Genomic DNA, 15291 nt, shown 5'->3' on the forward strand with positions numbered 1-15291 from the left:
GAGCCTGGCAGGGGTCACCACAGCCTTGGGCTGGCAACAGCAGCCCCACACCAGACCTCCAGGGATCCCCCCCTTCTCCACATCCTCCTTCCCTGCATGGGAAACCTGCTCTGAATCTGACCTGCTCCTACACCTCCACTCCACTTCCACCACGTCCACATCACATCTTCTGCTGAGGCTGACCCTTAGCAGAATCAGCAGGTATTGGGAAAAATACTGGATTTAGGGTGTCAGTACCAACTGTCTTCTGGAGAAGTAATTTTCTTCCTGACAGCTACAGTTAGACTCTGATCTCACCCCTTCCAAGCCTATCTTGGACTAAATCTTAATGCTTTTTGTAGTTTATACCCTTCATCAAGAATATTTCCTACTTCCAGGAACAAACTTATCACTAGTGCCTAATTACAGTTATTTGGAAGCAGAAATATTTCTTCCAAATCACTGAAGATCTGCTCCAAGAAATAACTTTCTATTCAAACATCCCTTTTTAATAACCATCCTGCTGATAACCGCTGAGTGGGAAAAATAACAGTTTTGCTTTAACTTTCTAACCACTCCAAATATTTAAAGCAAATTCCCTCTATTATATTAAAATTAAAATCCTACACTGTATAAATAGGAATAAATTTCAGCTATAATAAACACTCCTAACTCATTTCATTAAAACTATGAAAGTAACAGAGCTAAGTCCCAAACAATTCAAACAGTAAATACTATGTAAACTCTGCTGAGAATCTTTCCAATAAACAGCTTTAAAACTTTAAATGAGCTATTTATTTTCAATAAAACTTTTTGGGTTGACATATATGTTTAATCTAAAAACAACCAAATGAAAATGGAAAAAACTTCATAAAAATCAGTAACGTGATATGTGTTATTCAGAGGATTATTTTAGAGGAATGCTTAGCTAAAACTATAATCCACCTAGACTGAGAAAAATAAAGCAGTACACAGAAGGGAGCAATGTTTCAGGAAAATAAACATGAGTATTTAATATTTAATTACATTATTCACTTTAAAGTCCCCAGATTTAAAACAGGCACACCAAAGTAATCAGGTGAATTCAGAGCAGCTGAAAATGCTTGTGGTCATTCTCTAAAAGAGCAGAGGATTGGCTTTTGATTCCAGAAAGACTAAGACATAGCTGGCAGGAAGGGCATGGAGAGAGGAAAAGACATCCTGAGAGTCTCACCCTTACTGCCTGCAGGAAGAAATCCCACAGCCTGGAGGCATCCCCTGCTCTGTCAGGGGTAGAATGAAGCTAAATGAGTATTTCCATGGTAATAGGAAAAGATGGATCAGAGAATGCACAAAAGAGAGCACACTGTTATCCTCAGCTGCACTTGTGTTCCACCCCTGCTGCTGCCTCTGCTCTGGACACAACGGACGATGGCAGAGGGTCCTGTCCTAGCTCCAGTTTTAAGGGATATCACAGGGGTAATTCCCTTCTTTCTGCTCCTCAACCATTCTACCACTATGTTAAACAAATTTTAGTTGGCCTTCAATAGCATTCAAATGAAGGAATTTCTGAGGTGTAAAGACAATTTAATAAAAGGATAGTGATTTAAAAACACACCTAATGAAATAGTAACAAGATGCTCAAGAGACTCAGCTGCAGAAAACACAGTACCTTTTATAATCTTCCTTTCTTGTAGTGGCTTTTAGGATAGAAATTCTCCCTTGGTTCGATAATAACTCTGTAAGAGAAACAAAGAAAATAACAAATATTTTTATTCCAACTGGGGGAAGTAGGAAGAGGGGATTATTTTTGAATAACTGAAATAATTTACATAATACTGTGGAAGTCTTTTGTATGTCCCCCTTGGTTCCCCTTCCTGAGTCATGCTGGTTCATAAAAAAGCATTAACTCTAGCATCTATTCTCTCATCACCTGAAATCCCAAGAAAATCCCACAAAACTGGAGTATTGAAACTAAACTCCATTAATGAAGATCCTCCTGATTTCTGTCCCAGTGCCACTTACATGTGCAAAAATCACAGACTTATAAACTTAAAACTTAATCAAATATATATTTAATTCCCCATTAATTCCTAGTTTTAAAAGCAAAAAAATTTGTCTCATAAGCACAGATCAGAGCATTTTCAATCATCCAGGTCTAAATGCCATCTAGTGGCTCTAAAAATGTCAACTGTGGTTCCATAGATATACCTCATCCTGTCTGACATTTTTCTTCTAACAGCAGGGAATAAGAGAAATTAGGACAAAAAATTCACCAGAAAGAACTCAATGTTTTTCAAAATAGAATTTTTTGTTAGAGCTTTATGTAGCATTTCCATTACAGTATTTCTTATCCCAGCAGTTTCCTGAAGTTAATCAGCAGGATCCTTTGTCTGGGTTTCCCACTCTCCCACTCTCTTCCTGAGAGCAAGAACATTTCAAGCAGTTCATTCTTGCAGATCACCCTTGCTGGGTTTCACTTTAGGTAAAGTTTACCCAAAACCCAGACATGCCACTGCCCTTCCACCAACACATGGCTCCATCACGAGACCCTTCCTCACTGCTCCTCCTTTGCCTGAACGCCACAAGGCGGCCAAATAAAACATCTGAATGGTAAGTAAGGAAAATCCCTTCAATCCTGCAGACTCACTGTAACCAAAGAGGGGCTAAAAGAAAATTCTACATCTCTGATGTAAGAAGAGAGCTTCTTTGTAGCCTAATTTATTTTAGCTTTTGTCTCATAAGAATATTACTTATCTCCTCTAAGTAAGCTAATTTTATTTATTTTATTAAGTCAGAAAGAAATAATGCTGTATATTTAGTGTCACCTGGAACAGAAAAAAAACTGGAAAAAATACTTTCCTTGATTTTTCTTTCCTCCTTTTTCACCTGTATTTTTGTTGTTGATTCAGAGCCAATAATACAAGCTGCCTTAAGGCTTGGGATGTCCTGGAAAAGACCCAATCCCACTATAGCATTCATGTACAGTGGGATTGTTGACTTTTTTATCATATAATCTGGGAATAAAGTGCATTTGCTTACTTCACAAGATTCCAAAATATGTATATAAAATATCAGCACTCTTATATACACCCACAGCATTACTGGTGCTCTTCTTGTGATTATCACACCTGTATAGCCTGAAATTCAGAGTTGATCACCAAGGAAAAACTCCTTTTTAACACAAATCTACGCGTTTCATTTTACTCTTGGAGCAGGGTATTTGCCAAAGAGTGACAGGCCCTGATGTGCTGTGTGGGTTATGGCAAACACCTGGGTCAGACACTGCGTGCTGACACGGGCACAGCCCAGCTGCCGGCGGGAGGCCGAGTGCTGCTCTGCACGGGCTGGTGCAGCCCAGAGCCTCAGCCCAAATCCTGGCAGCAGCACGGCAGCTTGCTGAGCTCCTGGCCAGCCTGCAAAGTCCCTTTCCTGTGGGAACCCCAGCCTTGCTCTGGGGTCCCATGTGGTGGTGAAATTTCTCCTCCAAGCTGTGATTCCAAAGAAAAACTGTGCAGGCTCTTGCTGTTTGGTCTCAAGGCAGTTTATTGCGAGTTATCTAGAAGATTTTCTTCTCGGGCTACTGCAGTTTGCTCAGCAGCTCAGGCAGAGGCACACACACACCCTGACATCCTCTCTGACTCCAACTGCTTCTTCTCTCCCCCGCCCAGGGCTGCTGCTATCTTTTATATGATATATTACATATTACATGTTTATAGTTTTTTCCCAATACCTACTACCTACATTACAAGGTGCTTTTCTACTCTAAACCAATCCATAAGTTCCAGCATCACCAAGAACATGGAGGCAAGGAAGAAGAAGGAGGAAGAACAGGGTCAGCCCACTTTCCTCCATCTTAGAACTTCTGACCCCCATGTACAAAGTAAAAACCCCCCTGGACAGTTGCTAAAACCCCCCTGTACAATACTAAAAAATTTTCCCCTCTACTTTGTAATTACTTCTACTATATTATCTAACCTTTTGTGACTGCTTGTTCCACCTCCAAAGTTGGTAACTCATTCCATGGCTCAAACTCAAAATCCCAGCTGTTTCCAGCTGCCTGCCAGGGTCTAAAATGCTTCTGACCAATGCCTGGAACCTCTAAAAATGTCTGAGAGACATTTTGAGTTCCAAAACTCTCCCAGCACTTGGCTGTGCCCATTTGATAACACAACCTGTGGTGCAGGGGAGAGGGTGGAAGATGGAATGCTTGGATAATGCTTGGATCCACCAGCTTGGATGGCATTACATTTAATAAAACACCTGTGTTTCATAACAAAAATGCTGCTTAATTCCAGTGATATACTTTTATTGCTATTTTTAATCAAGTATCTTACAGCTCTCAAATGGGAAAGGTGGAGAAAAACCTGTAATGCCTTTTCAGATTGCTTGTTATCTCTCACTTGTAACTAATTACCCCAGTTGCACTGTTAAAAGACTGAGTGGTTTTATATTTACTCACCAACAAATGACAAAAAAAAAAAAATAGAAATCAGACAATTAGTCTCTAGCTATAGTAACTAATTAAGATAAATGTTTTCAGAAGAAAGAACTTAACAGAACATCAAGGCACTGACACTGCAAAAATGTCTGGGAAAGTAAAGCATCTATCAGCAAAGCATTTCTTGCCAGTCAGCGAGTTTCACAATTGCATCCCCACCACACTTCATTCTTGTCCCACTCCAGTGAACATAATTAGTTATTAAAGCTTCTCTAACACAGTGACAATGTGAGCAGCTTATTAGACTACAGAAGACTTAGGAACAAATTTTGATTCTGCACCATTGCAAATGTGTGCACTGCTTCTACACAAACAGCATGATGGGAAGTACAGTAGCAATGTGTTCTACCATTCCTTTTTCTTAATGTCCTATTTTGTATCATCAGCTATGCCTGGTTTGTGCTGGTGTCCACTCCTACACCTTCTTGGTGCCTTACTCAAAAAGCTTCTGAGCATCCACCCAAGCTCTTGAAAGCATTTGCTTTCAGTCAGTGGGAGGAGCAGCCTTCAGCCAGGTACAGCGTGGGCAGCTCCACTGGACTGCCTGTCCCTTGGCTCCCTCTGTGCCAGTCTGAGTGCCAGTGACACGGAGCCAGTGTGACACAAACCACGGCTGGAACACGCTCTGGGGCACAGAGCAGATCCCTCTGCACAGGAACTGGTGGCATTAACACTGCCTAGTGTGAGGAAGCAAGCAGTGTAGTCCAAAATAAACCACGGACAAGCAGACTGCTTTTCAATTCAGCTGCAGTAGTACTATAAGCACACATTGCAAAATCTTGCTCAGGGTATGAAGAGTATGAATGGAAAGCCTTTATCTTTGGCTCTCTCTGTCACTCAAATGACCTTATCGCTGACATTTCTGACATTAAAATAACTAATAAGGAATTTGGATCATGCAATTTATTTGGTAGCAGAAAAATTACCTGCAGACTCAGCTCCAGTCCTCACTGCACACTTACAACCTCAAAGCAGCCTCAAGGAACAAACGTTTCTGTCGCTTACAGCAGCAGACTGCAGTCAGCACAACTTCACTTGCCAAAAGCTACCTCAATGGAAAAGAAACCAGTGGAAAAGAGCTCACTTACTCCCAGATTAATTTGTCTGTCCATGTTTTGTTTTATTGATTGCAAGAAGCTGATACCCTCCAATTGTATGTTTTCCTTGGCAAGACCTCTTGTGACAGATAAATCACCAGAAGTTTGGGCACAGCTGAATAGATCTCTCAGAATTGTATTTTGTATCTGCTGTGATTTACTTAACTAAGAGACAAGGAGGTGAAAAGAAAGAATTTTCTTCCTTCACCTTACATCTTCATTTGCTAAACTGCTATTTTATTTCACAAAGAAATGTAGGGTATTCTAACTGACAGTACAGTTCTGCTTTTATGTAAGGTATCAGATGGCAAACACGAGGTAGCTACATTACACAACTCAGTGTGTGGGTATATGCTTTGTCACAACTTGAATCAAAACATATGAAACAGTCATGGGAAGTGAGGTTTCTCCTCCTAAAGATGTGATACAAACATAATGAACAGCAGCCACGCTGCACACTCATTACAAAACTTTCCATCAAAAGAGGTGGACTTCAAGCTGTTTGATATTTTAATATTTACACTCAATTATCTCTAGAAATTTATTTAAAACAGCATTATTTTTGTGTTACTTAGGCGCTCTGAGTTCCCTTAGAAACTCCTACTCATTCTTAATTATAGTGTAAATCAGCATGTTAACATCAAGCGAGCAACCACTAACTAAAGCAGCTGATACAAATGCAGACAAAGTTCAGACAGAAGTAGTGGCAAAATGCCCAGAAAGTTCCAAACCCCCTCTGAACAGCTCAGTCAACGTGGAGAGATACACAGACCTTTCAGAAGAGATGCGCTGGGTAATAGCAGTTAGTGCCAATAAATTTTATATAAATATTACAGAAGTAGTAAAGAGCCCATGCATCAGTACACAGACATGTCACAGATAAGAACTGTGGCTTTTTAAAATGTCAGGACTGAAAATGTACAACAGCCTATAAAATGTCACTCAAGTCATTACATGCTACCAGTGAAGTAAATAATTTATTACAGAAACAATGGCTGAACTAACTCTGCCAAACCAGGTGCACCTATTTCCTCTACTGTGTTGCTGTGTTGATAAAGACATGACATATTAAAAGAAAATGTATGAAATACAGAACTACAAAAGCCAGTGTACAGGGATTCACTTTGCTGTGCTATGATACAAGCAAAATTAAAGCTAATCCTTTCTTCTGAAGGAAATGTCACAGACTTCTGTGCATTTGGCAAATTAATATTTATAAGAAGCCCAGACAGTTTAGTGTTTTTAATACAGGACTAAGATTTCTTCCTGAACATCAAACAGAGAAGATACACTCAAACAGCAGTTTCTTGATTGCAACAAACCTAAATGACAGTATTTCCAAGATTTGTTTTCCATCAAGTCATTCCGATTAGCAACTATATACAACTGAGACATCCGCGAAATCCACCAAGTAGCCATAAATTATACATTCCTAACTCTTTAAAGTTAACACATAATAATCTTCTTATCAAGAGCCTGCTGACAGCTGCTAGTACTGTGTTCCTAATAATTCTCATTACAAACAGACATCTAGGAATGGAAAAACAAGGTATACACAGTCTAGTACCACAGTGGTGCAGATACATATATATAATAAGTGAGACTTTACCAACAGCATTGTTTCAAGAACTTACACAGCAATAAAACTATAACTGAACACCTTTTATTTAAAAATTTAATTTAAACTTTTACAGCTTAATATTCATAAGAATTCATCACACCCAATTAAATTAAAATGCAGCAGTTGACCACTTTTTATGAAAATTTTTAAAGGAATTTTGTTATATTGCATGCTAATATGGAGTTTCATTTAATTCAGATGATTAATTATCTAATTTTGTTTTCTAGTATACTAAGGATATCTAAATTGAACTTGATAGCATTAATGGAGTAACCAAAGTCACCTTTTATGTCTTACAGAAATAGGATAAATTTATTCATTTAAATAGGAGGCAAATGTGATTTTCCAAAATTCTATAATAAAATTTAATCTTGGAAAAAGAAGGATAAAAAAAAATCAATCCTGGTTTTAGTAATAATATATTAGTGCCAACAAAGTTTACAACAACTGTGGGAAACTGATTGCAGATGTTTGTATTCTCCAGGGTAGAAATTGCTCTCTCAAGCAAGCCAGACCCAGTCCTGTAACCATAAGGTTAAGACAGCAGATTTTCCAAAGCAAGCTGGTGTGAGAACCCCGGGCTTGGTCTGGGGTCTCGTGTGGTGGTAAAGTCTCTCCTCCAACCCATGATTCCAAAGAAAAACTGTGCAGGCTCTTGCTGTTTGGTCTCAAGGCAGTTTATTGCGAGTTATCTAAAAGATTTTCTTCTGGGGCTGCTGTGGTTTGCTCACAGCTCAGGCAGAGGCACACACACACCCTGACATCCTCTCTGTCTCTGTCTTCTTCTTCTCTCCCCCTGCCCAGGGCTGCTGCTACCTTTTATATGATATATTACGTATTACATGTTTATAGTTTTCTCCCAATACCTACTACCTACATTACAAGGTGCTTTTCTACTCTAAACCAATCCATAAGTTCCAGCATCACCAAGAACATGGAGGCAAGGAAGAAGAAGGAGGAAGAACAGGATCAGCCCACTTTCCTCCATCTTAGAACTTCTGACCCCCATGTACAAAGTAAAAACCCCCCTGGACAGGTTCTAAACCCCCCCCCCCCCCCCCCCCCCCCGTACCATACTAAAAAATTTTCCCCTCTACTTTGTAACTACTTCTCCTATACTATCTAACCCTTTGTGACTGCTTGTTCCACCTCCAAAGTTGGTAACTCATTCCAGGGCTCAAACTCAAAATCCCAGCTGTTTCCAGCTGCCTGCCAGGGTCTAAAATGCTTCTGACCAATGCCTGGAACCTCTAAAAATGTCTGAGAGACATTCTGAGTTCCAACAAGCTGGAATTTTTAGAAGAATCTTTGTTCACGGTTTTGATTCAAAAAGGAAAGCTGCAATTTGCAATCAATATCCTACTGCAGAGGGAGCAGAGATGAGGTGCTGGAGCAGAGGGGAGCAGCTGGGTGGGGGTGACAGTGACCAGCAGCATCCTCAGACCTTCTGTGCTGCTCTGACGCTGCTCCGGCGTGCTCCCCATGCTGCACTCACTGCCCGTGGCCAACAGCTTCTGCCCTGGCAATTACACTGGCAAGGGCTCAACTTGGAACAAAAGCAGCTACCAGAGAGCTTGTCAAGCTAGGAAATTTCTTACCAAAAATATGTACTTGAAAAATGTCCAGTTCTTTCTGTGCCCAAATGGAAGAAGAAAATCAGCCCAAGTGAAAGCTTAACTAACAATATTTTGTGAATAAAATTATAGGGTAGCCTTACTTAAGAACTGTTTTCCTGATAATTGCATTGCTGCAAATAAATCCAAATATTCTTAATAGTCTAAGCTGACCACTGGAATGACCACATGCAGTCAGTACTAGACGAGCACCTAATCCTGTAACTGGCAGAAGGCCTTCTGCCACAGACAGATTACTATCACATGCTGATAAAGCTAAAAGAAAGGAACAAAAAAATACAGATAAGATTGGAGAAATGACAATTCACAGAGAGAATGACAATTTGCTGAAAGTCAAGAGCTGTGAGTGATAAATCTGTCATTTCAGAAGCAATTCTCAACACCTAAGTGATGCCTTCCTCTTGTCCTTAAAAAAGACACAATTTAATGAGGCCTCAGTCACATCTCTTACAGCTCTTCTTCACATGAAGCAGGATTTTGGTTTTTTGTTTTTTTTTTTTAAACAAGAACTTAGAAAAGTAGCTTGAAACAAGGGGAGTCCTCTAGCAAACCTGCAGAATCCATAGCACTCTGCTGGGTGGCAGGAGCTGTATACGTCTTCCAGAAAACTGGCAAAGTGGATGTGTGTGTATGCAGGTTAACTTAATGAACATTCCCAAACTAACAAAATACATATAAACAGTTAGGAAACCAAATGGTAAGTAGCCATATCATTTCAGATATGCTGGCATTCTTTAAACTTTATGTTCCACAGAAGCACTGATTTGACTACTGAGGTTTTTGCAGTAGAAATTGCAAGGATGCAAAATCTGTACCTGAACAACAGCGAAAGAGCACAGCACATATGTCTGACTTGCAAAATAATTATGTATATTCTATTTAATTGCATAGCAATGTTTCCATTTGTCTTTGTTTAAAAATAATTTGAAGTTCTTTTTATTAATGATGAACTGAAGGCAGAAGTTCACATAAGAGAAAAAGGGCCTCTACTCAGTCATGCACATGGATCAGTGTGGCATTAGCACAGATTAGGATCATTAATATAAATTGCTTCAATAAAGCAAAGGGAAAATTAAAGGTGAATTACTGTAGTAATCTAAACTGAAAAACAATTGCCAAGATAAGATATAAATAGCATCCAAAATCGCTGCTCTAAGAATGTAAAACAGATTGGTGGGAAGAATATCTAGGGATAGAAGAAATCAATCATTTGTAGTTGATATAGATGAGAGCTTAGTAACCTTTCCCAGCCAACTGGGAATTCACAAAAAAAGCAGGGAGAGCTTAATGAAGAAGGAAATAAGAATATTTCTATTCCAAGTCCCAGAACCCTTACAAGCTTCATTCTAATGCACTCAGGCTACTGGGCAGTCATAGCACTCTGGCTACTTAAAGTTACACCAACATATTCACACACTAAGCTACAGGTCCCTCAATTCCCAGGACAAACAAGAGCAGATAAAACATGAACTGTTAAATTTCCAGAAGTATGTGTTCCCAAACTCGCATGAAAGTTCTATAAGTATCTATAATCTTACATTAACTGAAGCATGGTAAATATATACATTTATTATCAGGGTTTGTTTCTTAGTGTTTTCAGTGCATATGTTTAATGATCATAGAATTGTAACACTTTGTTTGGTTTAATCTGGTCTTTAAACGCTGAAAGAGTTCAGCCTTTTCTTCTAAAGAGGATTAAAACATGAAAGCAGCAGGAATTTGGTTATCCAGGCACTTCTGAAGCAAAATTATTTGCTTTGCCACAGTTTCCTTTTTTACGGTGTATTACTCTAGTTCTTCTGATATAGAAAATTTATTACAAACCTACTGTGAAGAAGTTGAATCAACTATCTAGACCTATATTAAAAATATAAACTTCTTGTTTTGTATTTATCTTTAAGGCCAATTAAGGGGGATTACATGAAAACATATTCCTAAAACTATAACATCTTGCTAATTTCAAGCAACTTGTTTCTCTAAGAAATATTGGGAGGATGTGCTATAGACAACCTAACCAAGAAAGAGTGCTGGGTTTCTGAGACAGATAGCCAGTTTAAAATAGAATGGGAAAAAAAAAAAAAGGGGGGGTGAGGGAGTAAACTCCAATTCCCAAATGCTGCATTTTGCTCCCGCTGGAGACACAAACAAGAAACCAAAAGTTTTTGAAAGGCCAAAAGAAGCAGTGTAGTACTGAGGAGAAAGCACATGCTAGAAAGCTTGGCAGTGAAACACGCTGACACCAAATACATTTGTGGGCAGGAAGAGCACAGAAACACTGGCAAGGAAAGGCACTCAGGAGAGCCACATTTCCACTGTGAACAGAACAGCAGTGCCACGTGTGAACTGGCACTGGCAGCGTGTGCCAACGTGTGACCCCAGGGAACTGTCCCAGCTCTGGCAGGAGAGCCTCCATCGCTGTGTTTATCCCTCTCGCTGCACGGGCTTTGTGTGGCTGCTGTGGTACCTGCCAGGACAAACATCTGTGTATGAAGTAGCAATGGACTAATTCATATTAATTGATCATTTTGATATGTGATTTAGTGACTGCAGAGAACTGTCTCTGTGGCTAGACAGAGGAAAACGAAAAGGGAAAAAACCACATGCCAGCAAACAAACAAGGAAAATAAGGTGAGCAGTGAAGAAAGCACACACTGAGTTTGTCCTATGGAGCCACTGCTGGTCAGGAAAGGGAATAGGTAATTACTAGAAGAGAAATAAATGGGAAAACAATTCATATACAGTTGCTCCATGCTACAGTTCCTGCTCTTCATGTTGATAGAAGGATTAATACACATACCTGGTAAGAACAGTAAGCGTGGAACTGCATTGCTTTAAAAATTTATTTATCAGTACAGATTTGATACACCTGTTGAATCTGTTTTTCAGTACCATATAACCTTTCCCCTTTTACTCATAAAAACCACAGGAAATGAGAACAACTGAGGCCACAGAAGTACCAGTGGCATAGCATTTGGAGGTGTGGATGCACAGTGCCACACCGGGATCTCTCTGGGCTCGGACGTAATTGAGATCTCACGCCTGGCAGAAGCTTTCAGCTGAGAACTGCTCACTGCAGCTCAGGCCCAGGGAGTGGAGCAGCAGAACAGGGACTAGCACAACATGAGAAACCACAAAGCAGTAAAAAACTGACAGATCTAAGTTTAGTTTTGCCAGCCTGGACAGTGTCCTCCCAACAAGCACCAAATGAGATAAAACTGATGGAAGGACCGGCCGCCAAAAACACAGAAGGAGCAGCTGCCTCACACAAGTCTTATCTGCATCTTAAATATTTTTATGTGCAGATTTAAGAGACAGAATCTGGCTGTTCTTTCAATCTGAAAGGCTGCTGTTGGATGGGAGCAGCCAAGCTACTGCAGATCCTGCAGTCCCAGCACCTCAGGGCTGGGGCACACCACCGATGCTCAGCTGCCAAACTTCTCCCCTCTCATTTTATTATTCCTCTTGAATGATTCAGAGATGTCTCTCGTTTCTGTGGCACCAAAAATGCAGCTAAGGATTGATGATGCCAAAAACACCGGCCTCAAAAACCTTCAGCTTGACTAGTTATTAGAGAAGGGAAATATACTTCATACAACTACCTTGGAAACAAGAAAGATATTTTGATTTTAAATCACAACAGTGTCACAGGCATTAGGTGCTTCTCAGATCTCAAAACATAAAGAAATAAAACAGAGCCTATGAATACAGTATCAGATATAATGACACCATATCAGACTTGCAAAACTGAACAAAAATATACTTGTCTGAGACTTGCTAGAAAAATTGCAATGAACTTACAAGCAATGATATACTTTATATTAAAAAAATGTAATCACCCTGAGTAGTCTGACGACAAAAGCTTCTATATATTAAGCTGCTCATATAATGCTAATAAATCTCCATGATAATATAAAATAAGCTGCTATTCCTTCTAGGCCTCATCTAAGTCCTACTGTTCTTCTCCCTTAGAAAGGGAGATGGACTTTTCCATGTGTCCAGAGGCCATTGAGACACTAAAAGAGAGCATGAAGCAAATATACCTTACACTGAAACCCTGTTATTAACCTACTTTGATTAACAATACCAGAGTTTTAATAACATAAAGTGAATTTTATGGTTTTAAATAAGATTTTTCATCCACCGAAGTGCCCATAAATTTTTGTAAATTTTGGTAAAGCCATTAGCATATATTTTCCAAGAGCTGGTATATGCATAACCTTATTATTAAAAACTTTAGCAGGCTCTGTCTCTGTTAACCACACTCAGTCCTACATGAAGGCAACAGGAAATTAGATTGTGGAAGAACTACGTAATTTCACTCTAGATCTTAATTAAAAGAAATCACTAAAACCAGAGAAGTTTAAATCATTAAGAGAATAAAAGTCCACATTTAGGTGAGATTTAAATCCAAGGCTAAGGCCACAACAAATCTTAACACTACTCAGCCATGTTCACCAAAGCTGAGACCTACAAATTGCAGCCTCTTTGCTGCTGAAAGTCACAATCCATTCTTTTAATGAAAAGTTCTTTAGGAATATTACTGAGCTTTCATTAGGTCTCTGAGATGTACAGTTTTGAAGGGCATGTTTTAATCATATGTTTGTCAATCATAAACCCATCCATTGTCATGGAAACACACAATCATGAGGAGTCAAATTATTAACTTGGCAGCTGAAACAAAAGTTTTATTGCCGCAATTGACTGAAACTCTCTGGTTTGCATATATTAAGCTGAATGGAATTACAGTAATGGCCATGCTGCTGGACACAGCACTCTGTCAAGACTTTAAACAGATTTAGTATTGAAATTCTTTGTAGAAAAAATGCATTTTTCTGATTATGTTTAAACTAAAGCTATCAGGAGAACACTTGGTCCTTAATATCTGTAATGACATAATCATGCAAAAGGAAATTATTTAGACTGACTGTGAGCTCAGTTTCAGAAGCTGGCTGTTGAAATGAGTAGATATAATTAATTATACTAATTTACATGCATATGTAACCTGGATACAATAGAGACACCACAGAGAACTCTAGCATTTCATTTTACATCTTCATTTCTCAGCTGCACCCAACTCCACACTTGTGAAACACTAAGAAGAGGAATTTGAAGAATGTGCAGTAACATTTAGACATATCTAAAGGGTGGCATGTGCCCCTCTCCCAAAATGTTAAGGAAAGGAAAAAGAAAACTGTTTAATAGAGAAAATTTTGGCAGGGCCAACCAGCATCTCCAGATTCCAGCTTTATGGGACTGAAAGCAGGAATTGTATCTGCCGCTTTTAATCCCCTTCTGAAATCAGTCAGTCACACCAGAAGCAGAACCAAGTGATCAGACATCTCATAACTGACAATTCAGAATATTAACTCACTGCATTATTTGTCCCAGTCCTCTCCATAACCTGCAGAGGCTACTGTCAGCAAAATCAATTCTGAGGTTTCAAATCCCTAAGAAAATTCAAAATACTGTCTGATGTCCAAAAAAATATTGAAAGATGCTGAAAATGCAGAAAGTAGAATAAATTTTACAGTTCCATTTATCAGTAACAACTTAATGAAATACCATCATTAACACCATAATACAAATATTTTACATTTACAGAGAATATTTTACTTTTATAGAGATTTTCAACTTGAAACTTCAATGTATTTTCTAAGGGAAGTAATGTTAACACCAGTAATTCCTATCGGAGGCACACCATGATGTATCCAAGGAAAATGTACAGCAAAACCTGGAATTAAAAGGAATTTTTTACTTTCATAACCCTATTCCTATTCTTTGATCACTATGCTGACTCCTAAGAACGGGAAAGCTCAAAAGGAACCAAAAAAATTCCATTAATCCAAACCTGTAGATAACAGCACATATTTCCACATGCAGTTATAATTTTCTGCACATACAAACGGGTGTGTTCAAGCATCTTTTGAAGTAATTTTCAGAGTATCTGTGAAAATTTATTAACTTTAGTGCTCATTAGCTGTAGCCTGCATGTGAGTGCCCAGCGCCTGCAGTGGTGCTGGAGCAGCCAAACTGCAGCTGGAGGTTTTAACTTCTAGACTTCCAGCATAACTATGGCAGATCAACACACAGGCTCACATACATTAATGGGTACACTCCAAATTACAGGGGTGCTGCTGAAATCTTATGTCATTTTATGAGAGGAACAGATTGTTTTAATGTAGTTTCTATGTAACTTCAAACTCGGCTGTTTCACTTCACTGTATATAATATTCATTTATAGAAACTCCTGTGATTTTTTCTTATTACAGAAATTAAAAAGATCACGTCAGAATATTTGCTATAAAACTGGACATCTTTAATTAACTATAAAAGACTTACACTGCAGAAAGTCCTCAGGCTTAATCTGGGAAATCAGGAATAAAAGAAAAGGATGAAGAATTTATTTATTGGAAAAAAATCTAACACAGCCCCATGTAACTATATTAAATGCTTTATCCAGGATAGAAACAGGCTGGATAG

The 15291-nt window shown here is 38.9% G+C and overlaps 1 protein-coding gene across 29 annotated transcripts in view; it reads right to left on the reverse strand.

The window, feature by feature from the left end:
• The window catches only part of ARVCF (ARVCF delta catenin family member), a 249299-nt gene that overhangs the window by 162519 nt on the left and 71489 nt on the right, over window positions 1-15291 (reverse strand). For 26 of the 29 annotated variants that reach the window (XM_085592675.1, XM_085592682.1, XM_085592674.1 and 23 more), the window contains one exon: window positions 1631-1697. The exons of the other annotated variants lie outside the window; for them this stretch is intronic. The gene's annotated coding sequence lies outside the window, so the exon portion shown is untranslated. The remainder of the gene's footprint in view (window positions 1-1630; window positions 1698-15291) is intronic. 29 annotated transcript variants of the gene reach the window in all.

This window comes from Lonchura striata, chromosome 15, assembly GCF_050655825.1.
Source record: "Lonchura striata isolate lonStrDom1 chromosome 15, ASM5065582v1, whole genome shotgun sequence".
NCBI classification, from domain to species: Eukaryota; Metazoa; Chordata; class Aves; order Passeriformes; family Estrildidae; genus Lonchura; species Lonchura striata.